Source organism: Bidens hawaiensis, unplaced genomic scaffold (assembly GCF_021521415.1).
Source record: "Bidens hawaiensis isolate Kalapana, Puna unplaced genomic scaffold, B.hawaiensis_p1.1 tig00027536_1, whole genome shotgun sequence".
In the NCBI taxonomy this organism is placed as follows: domain Eukaryota; kingdom Viridiplantae; phylum Streptophyta; class Magnoliopsida; order Asterales; family Asteraceae; genus Bidens; species Bidens hawaiensis.
In genome coordinates, this window is record NW_027494457.1 from 247,118 (window position 1) to 265,660 (window position 18,543).

Sequence of the window (18,543 nt, forward strand, 5' to 3'; positions counted from 1 at the left end):
TCTTCTTGAATTTGTTCAACAATATCACTTGAGGAATTCTTCACAAAAGTATATTCCTTTTCTTTTCTAGCAACCTTTTTCTACAATTCTTCCAAGTCCTGTGGTTTCTTCTTTTTCTCTTCAATTTCACTGGTCTTGTAGAATGAGTCATCAAAGTCTTCAGGATAAATCTTGAAAGACCTTATTAATTTTTCATGATCAAACATCCATGCTGCACCATCAACTGTATTGAATTGATTCTCAATAAAGATGATGTCAGATGATTCTATGACACTCAAATGGTCTTTCACATATACTCTGTATGCTTTTGAGTGTGTAAAATATCCAACAAAGAAACAATCTAGAGATTTTGTTTGAAACTTGTTCAAAGAGTCCCTAGTGTTCAAAAGAAAACATTTGCATCCAAAGGGCTTGAAAAACTTGAGTCTTGTTATGCCTTTTGTTTACAAGCACCCTGTTCTGAACATAGCAAGCAGTGTTTATGGCTTCAGCCCAAAAAGTAACAGGCAAGTTAGCATCTGCTAACATGGTTCTTGCAGCTTCAATTAAAGTTCTATTTCTTCTTTCTGCAACACCATTTTGTTCAGGAGTTCTAGGAGCTGAGAATTGTTGAAGTATTCCTTTTTCTGCACAAAATTCTTGCATAACTCCATTTTTGAACTCAGTACCAGTGTCACTTCTCATCATTTTAACCTTCTTATTCAACTTGTTCTCAATCATTGTTACACAACCCTTAATCAACTCTGCAGTCTCATCTTTGGTACTTAGGAAATAAACCCAACTATATCTTGAATAGTCATCAATGATCACAAGACAATATCTTTTCTTTCCTATACTTGGCACACTCACAGGACCAAAGAGATTCATGTGAAGTAATTCAAGTATTTGATCAATTGAGTTGATGAGCTTAGGCTTATGAGTAGATTTGTGTTGTTTTCCCTTTTGGCATGAATTACAATGATCTTTCAATTTGAACTCTCTTGTAGGTAAGCCTATGACATGCTCACCTTTAACAAGTCTATTCATGTTCTTTAAGTTCACATGACACAGTTTCCTATGCCACAATTTGGATTCATTTCCAGTGGCTTTGGAAACAAAACATGCACCTCCTCTTGAAACAGCTTCTTTCATATTCAATTCATACAAGTTGCCATTTCTTGGTGCCATCATCATAATCATTTCAGGTGGAATTACAAACTCAGGTTTTAAGATGAAGCAGTGGGAATCATCAAAACTGACTTTGTATCCCTTATCACACATTTGTGATATACTCAATAGATTATATTGAAGACCTTCAACATGAAACACATTATCAAAAGAAACCTTTCCATTTGTTAAGATTCCTTTACCCACAATCTTTCCACCATTTTCATCACTCCCAAAGGCTACAGGACTTTCATACTTTTCTTCATAATTGACAAGTGATCTTTTGTCACAAGTCATGTGCCTAGAACAACCACTATCCATATACCATATGTCATTCAGAGGAGTGGACTGTTCCTGCACAAAAGAAAGAGTTTGATTAGTTGAGTGATGATGTGTAGGCTTCTACAGCTTGCAACTCATCATTTTCAGTTTCTGTGACAGCTTGGGAAGTGAGTGTTGTTGGTTCAGGATCTTCATGAGTAACTTCTAAGTTTTCTGAATTATCAGTTTCATAACCACACTCTCTTGGGGTTTTAACAAGTGAGGTTGAGTTCTGGTATTCAGCTGAGTCAGTGGCATACTCCTTAATCACATAGTCCTACTTTTCTGAGTTGTCTCTTACATCAGCAGCTGTCTCAACCTTAATCTCAGTCTTAGGTTTCCAAAGAAAACCTTGTGGTTCATATCCATGTTTCAATAAGAACTTCTCATCACCTGTCAGCTCTGTTGATTTCTTTCTTGAAAAGACACCTTTGTTTCTTATCTTTACACTTCTAGGTGATCCTTGAGATTCATCAGATTTAACTGATTGAGTATCTTGTTTGATTCTCAAAGGCTGAGAGTTCTTTTTGGTCACATTTTCATGCTTCTTAGGAGATATACTTCTACTTGTTGATTTAGTTCCTTGCTTCTTTGTTTTGACATCAGCTTTCTTTTCAATCCTTGTCTCCTTAGCATATTTGTTTTCTTCTCTTCTCATGGTTTCATTTCCACACACCTTTCCTTTTCCCAGATATACATCATACTTCTATTTATACAGGACAAAGTCTTGGCCATACTTTGTTCCATCTGGGACATGAAATGGTTGAAATTTCAGTCTTTCATTGCATGAGTCTGTGTGGTAACCGTATTCATCACACTTCTTGCACCATACCTTGCCTTTGAATTTTTCATGTTCTTTTGGTTTCTTGAATCTTTCACTTGGCTTAGGTGACTTGACTCCTAGAGTCTTCTGATTCTTTAAACTGTCAAAGTTAATTGAGAGTGGCACAAACTCCTCAATCTTAATGTCTTGTTTTTCAAGTTTGCTTTTGACAAAAACAACTTTCTCCATAATCATAGGTTCTTCATCAATACTTTCTTTAACCCTTGATTGTCTCTTCTCATACTCTTCCATAGTTTCTACTTCTCCAACATCCAACACCTCATGACTAGAAAAGATTGGATAAACTGGGATAAAAATTTTCTGTATCAATTTCTTCAGTCACCTTCTTCCTTTTGTTTTGTTTTATCCTTTCTAATACAGCCTTGCTTGGTGGTCTGACTGCATTGTAGCTTATCTTCTTCTTTTCACAAATGTCAAAAGATACATGTTCTCTTTTCATCTTATCATTTTGTTTCTTCATTCTTCGTGGGACTGGTGAATACTTTGGAAGTTGATCAAAAGATTCTGGTTTCTTGTATTTTCTTCCTCTTTCAACAGCTTTGATTTCCTCATTAGTGATTTGATCGCTTAAATCACTTAAATCATCTTGATCCAATTCAACAAGATCAAAGTCATCCTCAGAGACTTGAACTCCAATTAACTTATCATCTTTTACTGCTTCCTTAATCACAAACTCTCCTTCTTCATTCACTTCTACCTTCTTGTATAAATCAACAAATTCTTCTTTATCTTGAAAGACATCTCTGAATTGTTGCAAGTATGCATATCTCTTCTCTTTGTCAACTTTTGGCATGAAGTTCTTGTTGAATGGAGGTGGAACTGCTTTGTATTTGTCTTGGTCTTTTACTTGGTTCAGAATACCACATATGTTGCCTGTTAAGACCAAATTCTTCAAAAATTCAGTTTCAACCTTCAGTTTTGTGTTCTGCACCTTTTCTTCAACTAACATCTTCTTTAATCCATCCATCTCAGTGATATATCTGGTTTGAGCTCTGTAACTGATCATGCAGTCATCTTCTAAGCTTTTAATCTTTTCTTCACTGATCAGCTCACTAGCCTCTTACCCATTGATGATACTTTGTTTCCTAAAACACTCACTTTCCAGCTTGCCTACTTTTGTTTTCAATTCATTGATAATTTCATTTAAATCAACAGTGGGAGCAGAGTGTACCTGAGATGATGATCCTTTTTCTTTCTCAAATATGGCCATGAATGCCACATTTGCTTTCTTGATATCATCTGCAATGTCCTCTTCATGATTGCTCCAATCAAAATTTCCTTCATGTTGTGTTGTCACTGCCACATTTCCTTGATTTCTGATCTGATTTTGGTTTGCTGGAATAGTGTTGTTTGGAACATTTTGAGTTGCTTGAAGGTTTTGATTGTTTTTCATTTGAAAACCTTGAGTCTGTTGCATACTTTGTTGTTGATTGTTCATTTGAGGCTGAAAGTTGTTGAAGTTGGGGTTGTAACTGTTGTTGGAATTGAAGTTGTTGTTATTGTTGAATCTTGGCTGATTTTGTTGGTATTGCTGCTGACCTCTTGGTTGTTGATTCTGGAATTGATTCATCTGAAAGTTTCTTGGTTGATTGCACTCTCTTGCAAAATGACCAGGTTGCTGACAATTGTAGCAAATTGCTTTAGACTTGTCAAATCCAATCCTGTCATTTGGACCAGAAACCAGAGACCTACCAGTTCTGTTATACAACCTTTTACTTCTTAAAGCTAACATGGCAGCTTGCCATTTCAAATCCATGTCTTCCAAATCATCTGCATCAATTTTCTCTAAGTCATCTTGTACCACACTTGTGTGAATCAAGTTCTTTGCAACAAAGGCATTATATGACTCAGTGAACATAGAAAGTAAGGCCTGTGTTTCATTGCCTTGTCCATTTCCACCACTAGAATGAGGTAAATTCCCACTTGCCAAAGAGGCAGAATCAGTATCATCAATCAGTTGCACATTGAACCTCTGCTGATTTCCTTGATTACTTGTGCTACCTCCAATGAAAGATTTTGGAGTATCAGCATTATGCTCAAATGGTTCTTCAATGATGGGAATTTGTTGTTGATTCTTGGTAGTCAAGTTACCCGTTGGTGCAATCAATGCATTTGAAACATTGAAGCAGGGTCTTTCTTCCTTAATTATTTCATTCTCTATCATTTCAAGCTCTGCAGCCTGAAGAAAGCATATTACATCATCCAATTTCAATTCATTGAAATTATGCTTCTGAAGGATGAACTTGCAAGCAGTATACCATTCCTTTGGCATTGAATTGAGTAACTTTGTATTTAAATCAAAGTCAGTCATTACATAATCAGTTTTCCTCAATTCATTCACAATAGCTAGAAAACGTTCTAGAATTGATTTTAACCTTTCTCCCTCCTTATACTTGAACATTTCCAACTGTTGCTTCAATCTTTGTTTCTTTATATTCTTTAGCTCAGTATTCCCTTCATAAATCTCAAGTATGGCATCATACATTTGTTTGGCAGTTGTATGATGTGCCACCTTGGTTAAAATCTCCCAAGACAGTCCTAGCTTAATCATAGCTAAGGCCATGTCATCCACCTTTCTCATTCTTTCTCTTACAGCAGCAGTTCCAGCTGTGTTTGCACCTTCCTCAACTGCAGCTTGTGGACCATTCTTGATGGAGTTCCACATATCAACATCATTATAGCATACGGCTGCTTCAAAAAGCACTTTCCACTTGGTAAAGTTTTCCTGTCCATACAATCTTGGTATCTTGTTAGTAGACACCTCTTGTTCCTTATATCCAGACATTTTCAAAGACTTAAAATTAGTTTCTTTTAAAAAAAAGTATTAAAATAATCAGATCTGAAACCAGGTTGTTCAGATCTGATGTGTCTGATATGATTAGAGCAAGATTTAGATATAAAGATTAAAGCTTTAATTGAAATAAGGAAGATAAAACACCGGTAATTTGTAGATCTGGAAGAAAAGTGAAGAACAGAGCTGCTGACGTCACAAATCAATGGAACAGTGGTCTGCTTACGTCATCTTTCTTCAAATCTTTAATCAGCAACAAGAATCTTTCCAAAATAGCAGCAATAGGCTTTGATACCACTTGTCAGGTCCCCGAATTTCAGCTGGATTTTACTCAAATCATGTCACAACTCACACAATTAAATGTGTCGACAAGGGAGTTAATGACGGGTTGCTATATTTAAAAAGATTATTATTTGTTTAAGGCGGAATCAATAACAAACAGGGTAGTTGCAATTAATAATCAGAGTTAGAAAACACAAACAAGATTCACTCAAAAGATTTCCATTTATATAATATTTATCATACAAAGTGGACAATCTATTTAGGGTTTCTTTTAGGTAAACGACAGTAGCTCAATAAAGATTATCGTATTCAGCCGCCTATTTTTCCGTGTTGTGTCTCCTCCTTTTTTCAGGTGTGCCCTAATTATTCCTTTTATAGACCTGACACCCTTGGACAGCTGTCATTCCTTCTAGAAACCCTAAATACAATCGTACATATTCAAATTACATATTCAAATTAATCTAAGTGTAAAACAAGTCTTCCGGGTAGGCTTTGCATCACTTTTGTCTTTCCAAGTATGCTCTGCCATCCTTCAGGACTTGGTAACAAAGAAGTGTGCTCGGGATCAGTTTCCGGGTAGACTTTACATGAAGAGTATTTTACCAAGTAAAATACTCACCGGGTAGACTTCAATCTTCTTGACTTTGTCAGACTTTGCCCGACATATCCTTACGAGCAACCTTGTTCTTCAATGGTCCCTTCAACCTTTTGCTAGAGAAAAGCTTATTAGAAAAGTGTGCTTGGTAGCACTGTTACTTGCTTAAGTTGAACCTTGCCCGATGATACTTGAGATATATCATTGAATCATCAAGCCTACTTGGACCATACTTATTAATGAATACCTTGCTCGGTCTTCCAATTGCTTGGCTTCATGAGCTTGGTTAGCCTAAAGCTTACTCGGAAGTGAACTTTACTTGGATATGAAGAACAAACCTGCTTGATAAAGTGAATCTTGCTCGGATCTGCATAGACTAGTGAACCTTTCCCGGTAATACACAAGTTTGCAAACCTTGCTCGGATATTCACTAAAGAAGACTTCCAGAAGATAACCTTGCCCGATAGACAAAATATCATGCCCGGCTAAGTAAAAGCTTGCTCGGAGGTCTAAGGTGTGCCCAGATCCATACTTAGCAAATTCTGAGGAGGTTGAGAAGATTCCAATCTTCCATATGTTCCATAGCACAAGTCTTTGACTTAACAATCTTCCCCTTAGGTCATTTCTTGACCCAACAATTATAATATGTATGGTGAAAAGGAGATGTGGTGGGTTAAAAGGAAAAGTAATAACACGGAGTACTAAAAGAAACAATGAATTTTGTTGCTTTACTTGTTCATTTCATATACTAACTGAAGTTGTAATTCAAATATGATTTCAATTAAAGTGATAACTAATCCATTCAAAAGATTAGATCAATAGTTTACTATTTCGTTGAATTGAGTTGTGTTCAATTAGCTTAGATTAAGAATCCGTCAATCCCAACAAATTGTTCAAGCGAACTATTGAAGATCCAAACAACCAAAGACTAACAACTAATGACACAAACATCAATTATTTCATCAAAGATCGGTAGTTAGCTTAGGATTCTTTTAACAAAACAGTTGCTTGTGTTTTATTCATTAGTAGTACGTAACAGTTTTGTTAGATGTCCCGTTCACCTTTAGCTCATCAGTTCGCACATGTATATAATGAAGAAGAAGGTCTCTTATTCATTAACACTTTCATACATCACAACATTCACCTGATTAATGTAATCTTACACTAGAAAATTAGTGAATGAATGATAAGCTAGGGTTGAGGGGGAGCAATAGATTGTAATCTTTATATTATAATTAATGCAAAGTTATTCTTCCATATGAAACCTATTATTAACTTTATAATTTCCACCACTTAAGTTGTTTTTGTTAAATACTAATTGAATTATAGTTCAAAGATGAATTCAATTAAAGTGAAACTAATTCACACAAAGAATTAGATCAGTTGTTTACTGTTTATTAGTTGTGATTGCGCTCAAGGCTTAGATTGAGATCTAGAATCCTAACAATTGGTATTAGAGCCACGGATTTCTAAAACTGATCTAATAATCAATTAAGAAACAAAGATTGTTGTGGGTAGAAATTTCAAGTATCCCAACAAGAGAATCCTCGCAGTACACCATCATCAAAAACAACATACATGATCCTCAGTAAGTATCATTATTAACCGTCATTACGCTTTCACAATTAGCTTTTTCTTACAGGAAACAGTCAGTAATTAATGCTTAGCTGAAGACTTGGTCAAACATTGAAGATTAGAGACGATGGAGGCTGTTACAACATGATTAAGACAAAGATATGCAATCTGTAATGGTTCCAGGATCCTCGCCATGACAATTAATGTAAATTATAGTTTTAAAATATATAAAAGTTGTGACGATCGCATAAGACACATTCCACACACGCAAGCACACTTGTACTCATAGCGACAATCATAGCACTTTCAAACGTTTAATCGCCGATTTTTATTAATATGATTGAAGAAGCGCGATAAGTTTTCCCTTTCCCCGAGGTGTTTTTTTTGCCAGAGATCCTCTAAGGATCAAGTGGTTTTCCTCGTTAAATTGTTGTGTCAATCGTATCATATACTTGTTAGTTTTATTACACACTCAAGAATCATACCTCACATTCAAAGTTTAGTTACTAGAGTATCCTTGTTTAATTAATGATCAAAATAGTTTGGCGCCCACCATGGGGAAAGTGGTGGTTTACACATTCAAATTCTAGTTCTCGTTATCAATCACTACCAATTAAGCACACAGTCTTGTCTTTTTTGATCATCAAAAATGTCTATAAATGAATATTTTTTAAGCTCCTAGTAAATGGTTAACACTTCAAGGATGTATGGTCCTATGGCCTTAAATCATGTATTGATGGGATGCTTCAAAAGTTCTGGAATCCATTGGGTCTTTAAGCAGTTTTCCATCTGGCTATTCCCAAATGTGAATATTATTTTGCTTAAAAGGCGGACCCGCATTTTATCTGCTATTATAAGTTATTAAACTTGATCACTATTGTACTTTGTACAAGATTCACTACTGACTTGATCAAACTACGTTGGGAGTCATACATTGCCACCTTGCTCGCGTCTTATTACCATTAAGAAATGGACCACACTGGACATAATGTATGTAAGCCAAACAGATGAAGTTCCACAACAAGTTCCTCAACAACAAAAGCAACAATATCAACAACAAATGCCCCAATCACAATTTCAACAGTTTGCACCTCCAAGGCCCATAAAAAGGCAAATGGGTCAATTTAGAGTAAGATTGGGGGTACCAAGAATACATGCAAGGGAAATGGTAGGGGGGTTGAAGCTCATTTTCGACCGGTCATCACTAATAATTCTTCTCCGGTGGTTATTCCTAAAAATCAACGAGGAAGGACATTTAAGGTTTTAACCAGTTCACTCCAAAGTCAACCAAAGTATAAAGGTTTATATACGAAAGAACCTTATTTTCACTTGGAGGCGTGTGACTTTATTTGCAACACGATTGGGGGTCAAGGTTTTTCATCGGAAGAGGTTAAGTTGGTACTTTTTCAATTTTCTTTGGAAGATAAGGCGAAATGATGGTTTTACACATTGCCTTCCGCATCAATTTATTCGTGGGCTGAGATGAAACAAAGATTTTTGGAAGAGTTTTACATGGCTCAAAGACTAACGATGCAAGCATAAGTTTGAGAACTTTCCAACAACAATCGGGTGAGATGTTTCATGAAGCATTTGAACGATTTAATATGATGATCAAGAATTCTCCTCACCATGGTATTGCTCTTTGGGAATTGTTGAGTACTTTTCATGAAGGGTTGAATATGGAAGATGAGCGGGATTTGATGTCGATTACAAATGGTACATTTGGTACTAATTATGAGTAAGATGATTGGGCGTTTTTGGAACAAATTTCGGTCACATAAAAAAGAAAGGCTCAAACCGCAAGAAGAGCAAGGCCGGCAATTGGAACACCGCAAGTACATGCTATGGAAGATGGAGGAGTACGAAGCACGAATCAAGTAATTGATGTTCGTACTAATTGTAACGAATTGGGTCATGCAGCGAATGTGTGCATGGTGGGACAAGAACAAGTGAAGGAGGTGAATGTGATTCAAGGTCAAGGGGGGAGGTGGTAGATACTATAACATGAACTCAAACACTTACCACCCCGGGTTGAGAAATCATCCCAGTTTTCGTTATGGGAATCCGGCTACTCAATCCAATCCGACTTTCAAAGGGAATCTAGGTAATTGTGTTCCGCGCCAACAATACAACAATCAAGGGTTTCAAAGTCAATTTCAACAAACGAGGGCTGGTCAAAGTGGGTCTTCGGGCCAAAGTTCTTCAAGTGGGAATGAAGTCATGGATATGCTTAAGATGATGCAACAAGACATGCAAAGGAGAAATCAACTTGATGAAGCTCGCATGCAAAAAAGATGAAGTTCGTGACAAAGCCATTCAATTGTTGACTACCCAAATGGGTCAACTTGCAACCGAAGTGTCGGATTTGAAGAAAAACAAAGGTCAGTTGCCAATCGACACCAAGGTAAATACTTCCCATAGTTCTTCTCATAATGATCTTATTAACCATGTTAGTGTTTTCAAAAGTGGTAAAGAATATAAAACTAATTTACTGTAGGGTTTGGTTAATGGGATAGTTGAGGACATTACGGGGAATGAATGTGATGAGGATGAGGCCTCACCAAAAATTGTTTCTAAAAATCCAATTGTTGAAAATGTAATTGAAAAACCAGGTGTGGGTAATAATTCAAAAGACAAAAACAAGAAAGTTGAACCGAATTCGGTTCCATTTCCTTTGGCTTTGCTTGACCCGGGTAAGAAAATCTAATTTTAAAACGGGGTCCTCAAAAGGAAGATATGTGGGACGTGTTTAAACATGTAAAAGTAAATTTACCTCTTCTTGAAGCAATCAAACGAGTTCCCGCATAAGCAAATTTTTAAAAGAATTATGCACTCAAAAGAGGCAACAAAAAGTGCCTAAATGGGTGGATTTAACCGAGCGGATAAGTGCGATTTTAAAAGGAGATCTTCCTCCTAAGCTTCAAGATCCGGAAACACTCTTAATTAACATTCAGGTTGGTGATTTTCAAATGTCTAGGGCATTGTTAGATCTTTGGGCCGTAATTAGCATTCTCCCAGGGGGTTTATATGATCAATACGACTTTGGTCCTTTGAAACATGTTGAGACCATGATTGTAGTGACTGATTTGTCTCATAAACTTCCTCGTGGAATTGTGCGGGATGTGATCGTGAAAGTTGAGGATTTTTATTATCCTATTGACTTTTTGGTGTTGGATTATTCATCAGGGTGACTCATGTCAACAACAAAATGTTATCTTGGGTCGAACCTTTTTGAAAACTGCCCATGCAATCAGTGATTGTAGATTTGGTACTGATGACATGGCATTTCAAAATCAAAAATGTGCCTTAATGTTTTCCCTAACGCTACTAATTCTTCAAGTGGTGAAGAGTGTTTTAGGGCAGATGTGGTGGATCATTGTATTCCTCATAATATGATGAGGATTTTGTGGAAGCTTGTATTTGTGATGATTCCGAACATGTACACGTATGTTCTTTGAGGGTGGAGGAGCAAAAAAAAAGATGTTCTAGCTATTCAAGAGGGAAGACCACCATGGACACATCAATTCGAGAGCCTACTAATAGAGATTAACTCGGACACAAAACCATCTTTGGAGTGTCCACCAAAGGTTGAATTGAAGGAACTTCCGAGCCATTTGAAGTATGCATTTTTAGGAGAGAATGAAACCCTCCCGGTTATCATTTCCTCTAACTTGGAGAAAGATCAAAAGCGGGCGTTGGTGAAAGTTTTGGAAGCACATAAGGCGGTCATTGGATGGACACTTACAGATTTAAAAGGTATAGGTTCGTCTATTGTTATGCATAAAATAATTACGGATAAGGAGGCTAAACCAACAAGGGAGACCCAAAGGAGATTAAACCTGAACTTGTGGTAAGTGGTGAAAAAGGAGGTGATAAAGTGGTTGGATGCGGGGATCATCAATCCCATTTCAGACAGCGCATGGGTGAGCCCGACAAAGGTAGTGCCCAAGAAAGCCGGCATCTAGGTAATAAAAGATTATAACAGTGAACAAATTGCCACCCGACCGGTAACCGGGTGGCGAGTATGTATCAATTATAGAAAACTAAATACCTCCACCTCAAAAGACCATTTTCCGTTACCGTTCACTGGCCAAATAGTTGAAAACTTTCTGGTCAAAAATATTGTTGACTTTTGGATTGGTATTCAAGGTATAATCAAACTGCAATCCACCCTGATGACCAACACCAAACCACCTTCACTTGTCCATATGGTACTTTTTCCTTTAGGCGAATGCCGTCGGGATTGTGTAATGCCCCGACCAGTTTTCAAAGAGGTTTTATGGATGACTTTTCCATTTTCGGCTCAACTTTCGAGTCTTTTCTCAATGATTTAGAAAAAATTTTGAAAAGATGTGCTGAGACAAACTTGGTTTTAAGTTGGGAGAAAAGTCATTTCATGGTGCAAGAGGGCATTGTGTTGGGTCATGTGTTGGGTCCTTGCCACCCCCCGAAAAATGTCAAAGGGGTGAGATCATTTTTGGGACATGCCAAATTCTACAGGAGATTCATTAAAGTTATTAGTGCAATTTCAAAACCTTTATGTAATCTCTTATTAAAGGATGTCCCCTTTGAGTTTACAAATGAGTGTTTGCAAGCTTTTGACAGTTTGAAGGAAGAATTAATGCAAACACACATTTTGTAATAGCCGGATTGGTCAAATCCATTCAAAATTATGTGTGATGCTAGTGATAGCATGGTTAGGGTGGTATTGGGTCAAAGAGTGGATAAAAAGCCGGTGGTGATTTATTATGCGAGGCACAATAGAATTACACCACTACCGAAAAAGAGTTTCTTATGGAAGTGTATGCCTTAGACAAGTTCCGTTCGTATATTTTGGGAAGTAAAGTTGTGGTGTATTCAAATCATAGCATAGTCCAATATTTTATGGAAAAGAAAGATGCAAAACCGCGCTTGATTCGATGGCTGTTGTTGTTACAAGAGTTTAATCTTGAAATCTATGACAAGAAAGTTTGTGAGAATGTAGTAGCGGATCACTTCACTTGAAGGTGTTGATGATCCGATGGAGAATAAAAAATTTCCAAATGAACAGTTGCTTGCCATTTCAACCTCACCGTGGTATGCTCATTATGTTAACTCTTTAGCCATGGGTGAGATTCTGGAACATTGGTCAAAGAAACGTAGACAACAATTCATGGCCCAAGTCAAGCAATACATTTGGGATGAACCGGACCTTTTAAAGGTTGGAGCGGATCAAGTTCTTAGAAGATGTGTACCCGAGAATGAAGTACAAGAGATTTTGAAACACGCTAATTCGTCGGCATGTGGGGGTCATTTTAATGGCTCTAAAACGGGGTATAAAGTACTTACATGCGGGTTTTATCGGCCAACCCTTTTTAAAGATACTAATGAATAAGCTCGACATTGCAAAAATTGTCATAGAATGGGGGGGATATCAAAAGGGAATGAAATACCTTTACCACCCATCTTGGTAGTCGACATTTTTTATCTTTGGGACATAGACTGCATGGGCCGGTTTCGAACTCGTATGGGTATCTATATATTCTTGTTGCAGTTTATTATGTGTTAAAGTGGGTTAAAGCGGTTGCAACAAGAACTAATGATCACTCCGTGGTGTGCAAGTTTGTACAATCCAACATTTTTTTAAGATTTGGAATTCCAAGAGTAATTATAAGTGATGGTGGATCGCACTTCAATAACTTCACATTTGGCAAGTTGTTAAAACGTTACGGTGTCAATAACCGAATTGCAATTCCATACCATCCTCAAACGAGTGGCCAAGTTGAAGTTTCCAATCGACAAATTATGGAAATTCAATGAAGACAGTTCAAGTCGATAGGAAAGATTGGTCGGTTAAATTGGATAATTCATTGTGGGCATATCGCACCGCCTACAAGACACCAATTGGTACTACTCCTTATCGGTTGGTGTATGGTAAGGGTTGTCAATTTCCAATGGATTTGGCTCACCGGGCATTATGGGCAATTAAGAATGTGAATATGGATTATAATGAAGCGGGTTAGTTGAGGGAATTGAATTTGATCGAATTAGAGGAAATCCAGGATGAAGCGTATGAATGTGCCTCGGCTTATAAAGAAAAACTAAAAAGGGTGCATGATGCTAAGATAAGGAAGTGAACGTTTGAAGTTTGGGAAAAGGTGTGGCTTTACAACTATAAACTCAATTTTTTTCCCGGAAATCTTAAAAGCAAGTGGATAGGTCCTTATGTCATCACAAGAGTAGGGAAGTTTGGTGATGTTGAGATTGAAGATATGCAAAATCAAGTTAAACAAGTTGTGAATGGACATCGCCTTATACCTTACTTAGAAGAGAAAGATTGACATGAGAAGGTGAGTTTCATTCTAAGCTCACCGGATGGTCTCACTTCGTAAAGGCCCAGGTTGGTTGTATAGTTTAGTTTAGTTTTTATACAAATTGGTTTTAAAAATTACGTTTCTTGGAGTGTGTCCAAATCAAGTGTGGGGAAATTCTCATGAATTTCTTTGCCGTGTCGGGGACAACTCGAATTTTTCATGGGGGTAGGGTAATTTTTGGTTTTTTTAGGTAATTTTTAAGTTTCTATATATTGTTTTTGTTTGTTAAAGAAAAAAAAGAAAAAAATATATTGGACTGTGGACCACGATCCTTGACCGTGGCCTACGGTGGCTGAAACCGTGGGTTATGGTGGACAGACACACCACCGTACAGTGTGGTCTGTATACTGTGAAGCATATTGACTGTGGCCTACGTTATAGACTGTGGCCCACGGTCCAAACCTGATGGTCCGATATGAGTAGGTGACCATGGACCATGGTCCACACCGTGGCCCACTATGCGATCAATTGCAGCAGCCTCCACCTGTTATTATAACATAAATAAAAAAATTAAAACAGTTGCAGCCACATATTTACCTTCTCTTCTTTCTTCCTTCACCTCCACAAATCATCTTATTTTTTATTACCTCACTACAAACCCTAACCTCCATCATCATAACTTTCTCAAACAACCATCAGTTTCTAAGGTGCTTGGCCCTATTTTGAGTGGATTTTTGTGAGGATTAACAATATCAACTCTAGTTCCACTAATTTCTAAGTTTTAATCCGATTTGAGCAATTGGGTGTTGAAATTCTTAAGAAAATTTGGGGATTTTTGCCTTTTGTGAAGAAGTTGTATCATCCTATTCAACAACAATGTTTATTCTTTTTCAATTCTTTGTATACATTGCAAAAAGTGTTAAGGTAGAATTGATTTGAATTGTACCCACTTGATTGTTTGGTTAATTAGTGTGATGGTGATACATTGTGATTGTGGATAGTAGATAAGTGCTTTAAATTTGTTTTTTACATTGAAAAGTTGAAAATCAAGTGTTTATTTGAGTTTTGTGATTTTGGTGAATTGAATAATTGGTTGAATATCCATAACCATAGTAGCAAGCAAGTGTGGGGATGTACCTATTGGATTAACATTTTTTGTTTTGGGTGATTTATGTGTGTAGATGGGTAGAACCTCATAAAAAGGAAAAGGGAAAGCCAAATCCTCCAGTGGTCGAGTGGCTCAAGTCAAATGGAAAATAATGCAAGAAGAGCAAAAGCAAGTGCGAGTGCAGATTCCCAAACCAAACTGGAGAGGCGGGGTGTTTTCAAGCTACCCCTTAGAATGGCAACCTGAATTTTTTAGAGATAAATTGAGCACATTGCAAAAGATAAGTGAGGCGTTTATGTGTGAGAAAAAGGTGATTGGTCCCTATTTTGAAGCATTCGGGGTATTGGATAAGTTTAAAGCGCTAGGTTTGGAGACAGAGCTAAAGTGCTATGATGAAGAACACAACACATTGTATGACAGAAAAATTGAAGAATGGGTATCGAATTTGAGGTGTCCAATGTTTAAAAATGCCACCGACATGAAACTGATTAGCACGGTGGGTCGAAATCAAGTGGTGATGTCTTTTGAAACCTCTAACTAAATTGCCATATTTAATAGCAAGCCTGCTAACTTGTACATATACCCAATGGTGAAAGAATTGTTTGAGGAACCCGACAAACATCCTTAATGGCATACTATGTTGGCAAAAGTCCTTAAAGGTGGTAGGGGTATGAGTTCGCATATAAGGAGCACTAATTTGAAGATTGAAGTGAAGTTGCTGATGACAATCTGTTTAACCAAATGTGGTACCCCGTCGGGGGAGATATTTTGATTGTGAGGAATAACGTTATTCCCATTTTGTATGCGTTGATGCGTGGGAAACCATTAATTTCCTTCTGTTACTTGGTCATGCATAATATATGGATTAGCCGAGAGAGTAACAAGCGGAAATCAATACCGCACTGTCGACTGATCACAGCAATACTGAAGTTGCATGCGATTGTTCAAGAAGATTCTATTGGGATGAAAAAAAACGTTCAAAGAGCACATGTTGAAGGATTTGGGATCGGGGTGGACATATACCAAAGAGGATAGATATCATCAGCTTAAAAGTGATAATGTGAAGTGGAGAGTGTTAAGAGAAGATGTGGAGGCTGAGTCGGGAGAAGAGGAGGAAGAAGTGGAGGAAATGAGTGAACCAGACAGTATGGAAACTGGTGGTGTTAGTAGTTCCCAACATAGGGGTGGGGATTATTAATCGGTTTATGCTTTGTATGATAGTAATTGGGCCCACATGGGGTCAATTAATGAGGTGGTGGAAATACATAGCCCTCGACCTACAATAATTGGTCAGAGGAGTCTCGGGCCTTGTTTGACTATCAAACTATGGGGGCAAACGCTGAGCGTGCGGAGAAAGAAAGACATGATCGTTTGGAGATGTGGAACCGAGCTCAAGCTTATGGGTGAGAGCAAGAAATCAACATGCGGTATCTAGATGATCGAAATAGAATAATGCACAATCAACGGCATGCGGGTGAGCCAGTTGTACCGGATCCACCAAGCGTGGATTACACGGCCTTACCGCCGTTAGACATTCTTGTGCGTTCTCCCGAACCACCCCTACATAATTCAATGTGGTTAGAACCAATGCAAGGAATGGAACCACCACTACCATCTAGAGAGGGCTGTAGCAAAAGCAGCTGGGCGTTTAACTTTGGTGATTTTTCAGATTTTATGACGTCCATCTTTGGGCCTCCCTAACCGCCTTATTATTGATCAAGTTTCCATCGTTTCAGGTGAACTCAATTCTGTATATTATGTGACAATCGTCAATTTCAGGTTAACTCCGTTAACTCAACTCCGTCAATTCAAACTTTAAGATCATTGAATCTATAACGCACACATCATTACATTTAAACTAGGGTTTAAATGACGCTTAACACTTACTACATGTGTAGTCTTTCTGGATTTGCACCGAAACGCAAACGAGTTGACGCAAACGATTGATAAATAAACGAAAAACGTCAAAAAAATAATTATGTGATAATTATGTGTTAGACTTATGTGTTATGTGATAACATGATTATAAACGTTAACTCAAGACGAGAACTAAGTTAGTTAAGTTAGAAAAACAACACTTGAAAGTAGAGGGACTTGAGTGTAACTTGTGTGTCTATAAATATAACCTTAAAAATTAAACCCTAACTATTATTATTATTATTAATCCCAACCCTATCGCCCCCCCCCCCCCTCCCCTTTGCTCCTTGCTGCCGTCGACTTCCACACACACATACATCAAGAAATCAAGTGTTTAATCCAAGAACTAGGTGCTAGGAAGGTATAATTGATCATCCTTTACATTCTTGTAGCTTAATTTTGATGTTTGTTGGGTTAACCACAAACCCTAGACCTGCCGATTTTGTGTATGTAGATAGCTAACATGATTGTGGTTGATTGAATGATGATTTGATAAGTAGATTGAATCTTGTTGCATGTTGATTGTTGTGTCTTTGATTTGAGTTCAAACACAAACCCTAATCAAGTATGTAATATGTAATTGATATGCATGGATAGTGGTTGTAGTGTCTAGCATGTTATATGATTGATTTATGGTCCATAGATAGTTAAATTGTTGAGTTTTGATGTGAACAGATTCTGGACAGAATGTGTATACGATGTTTAAGTGACTGTAACGAAGTGTAAACGTGAAAATTGGTTGAGATTGTGGGTACTACAGTAAACTAGGTTGAGTCTAGTTTCTATAAAGTATAAGTTTGTAATTTTTGGACAAGTAGAAGTTTACTTTTATGATTTTACAAAAACGTTGTGCAAAGCTGAGCTGTTAGACCTGCTGTTAGGTTATGTTGTAAATGTTATATCTCATGAACTACGAGACCAATTGGGTTGGTTCCACTTCTGGAAGTTGACTCATTGAGTTAGGAACCAAACCCAAGTGGTCTTGCATTTATTGGATTTTTCGTTTAACGGTAATTGCAAATAACATTCTCTTGCGCATGAATCTGACTGATATGAGTTTACTGTAGTGTTTTGATCATTATGAGAAATCTATATGGAATAAAAATAAGATAAAATATGTTCTGGAAACCTAAGACATGTATGTTTCAGTGGTGACTTTTGGTGAATTAATTGAGATGATATGATCGGTGAAATAGTACAATCTTTCAAGTAGAAATTCTGTCACAGTGAAACTAGCTGCTGAGTTGTGTATAAATGCATGAAATATGATATTTCTTATATAATTGTTATGTTTTGACCAAAATACCCTTGCGGGGAATAGTTGCAAATTGATTGCCATGATTTGACCAAATTGCCCTTATGGGGAATAATGGCTAGTAATTGTTATTTGTTGACCAAAATGCCCTTACGGGGATAATTGCTAGTAAAGTATGTTATTAATACATGACACAAAAGTAATTGTTCACTCACGTATCGTATCACAATTGTACTTGTTTAAGTCACACACGATTCACAAACGAAACACGAAACATGTTACGTGCATAGGTATTATGTGCCGAGTCTAGAGACTCGTTAAACATACCGATACTTAGAAAATCTCTTTGTTATTTAGAACGCTAGAGAGTTTCTACGACGCGCATCACTTGGTGATCTAATTCGGGATATTCTTCG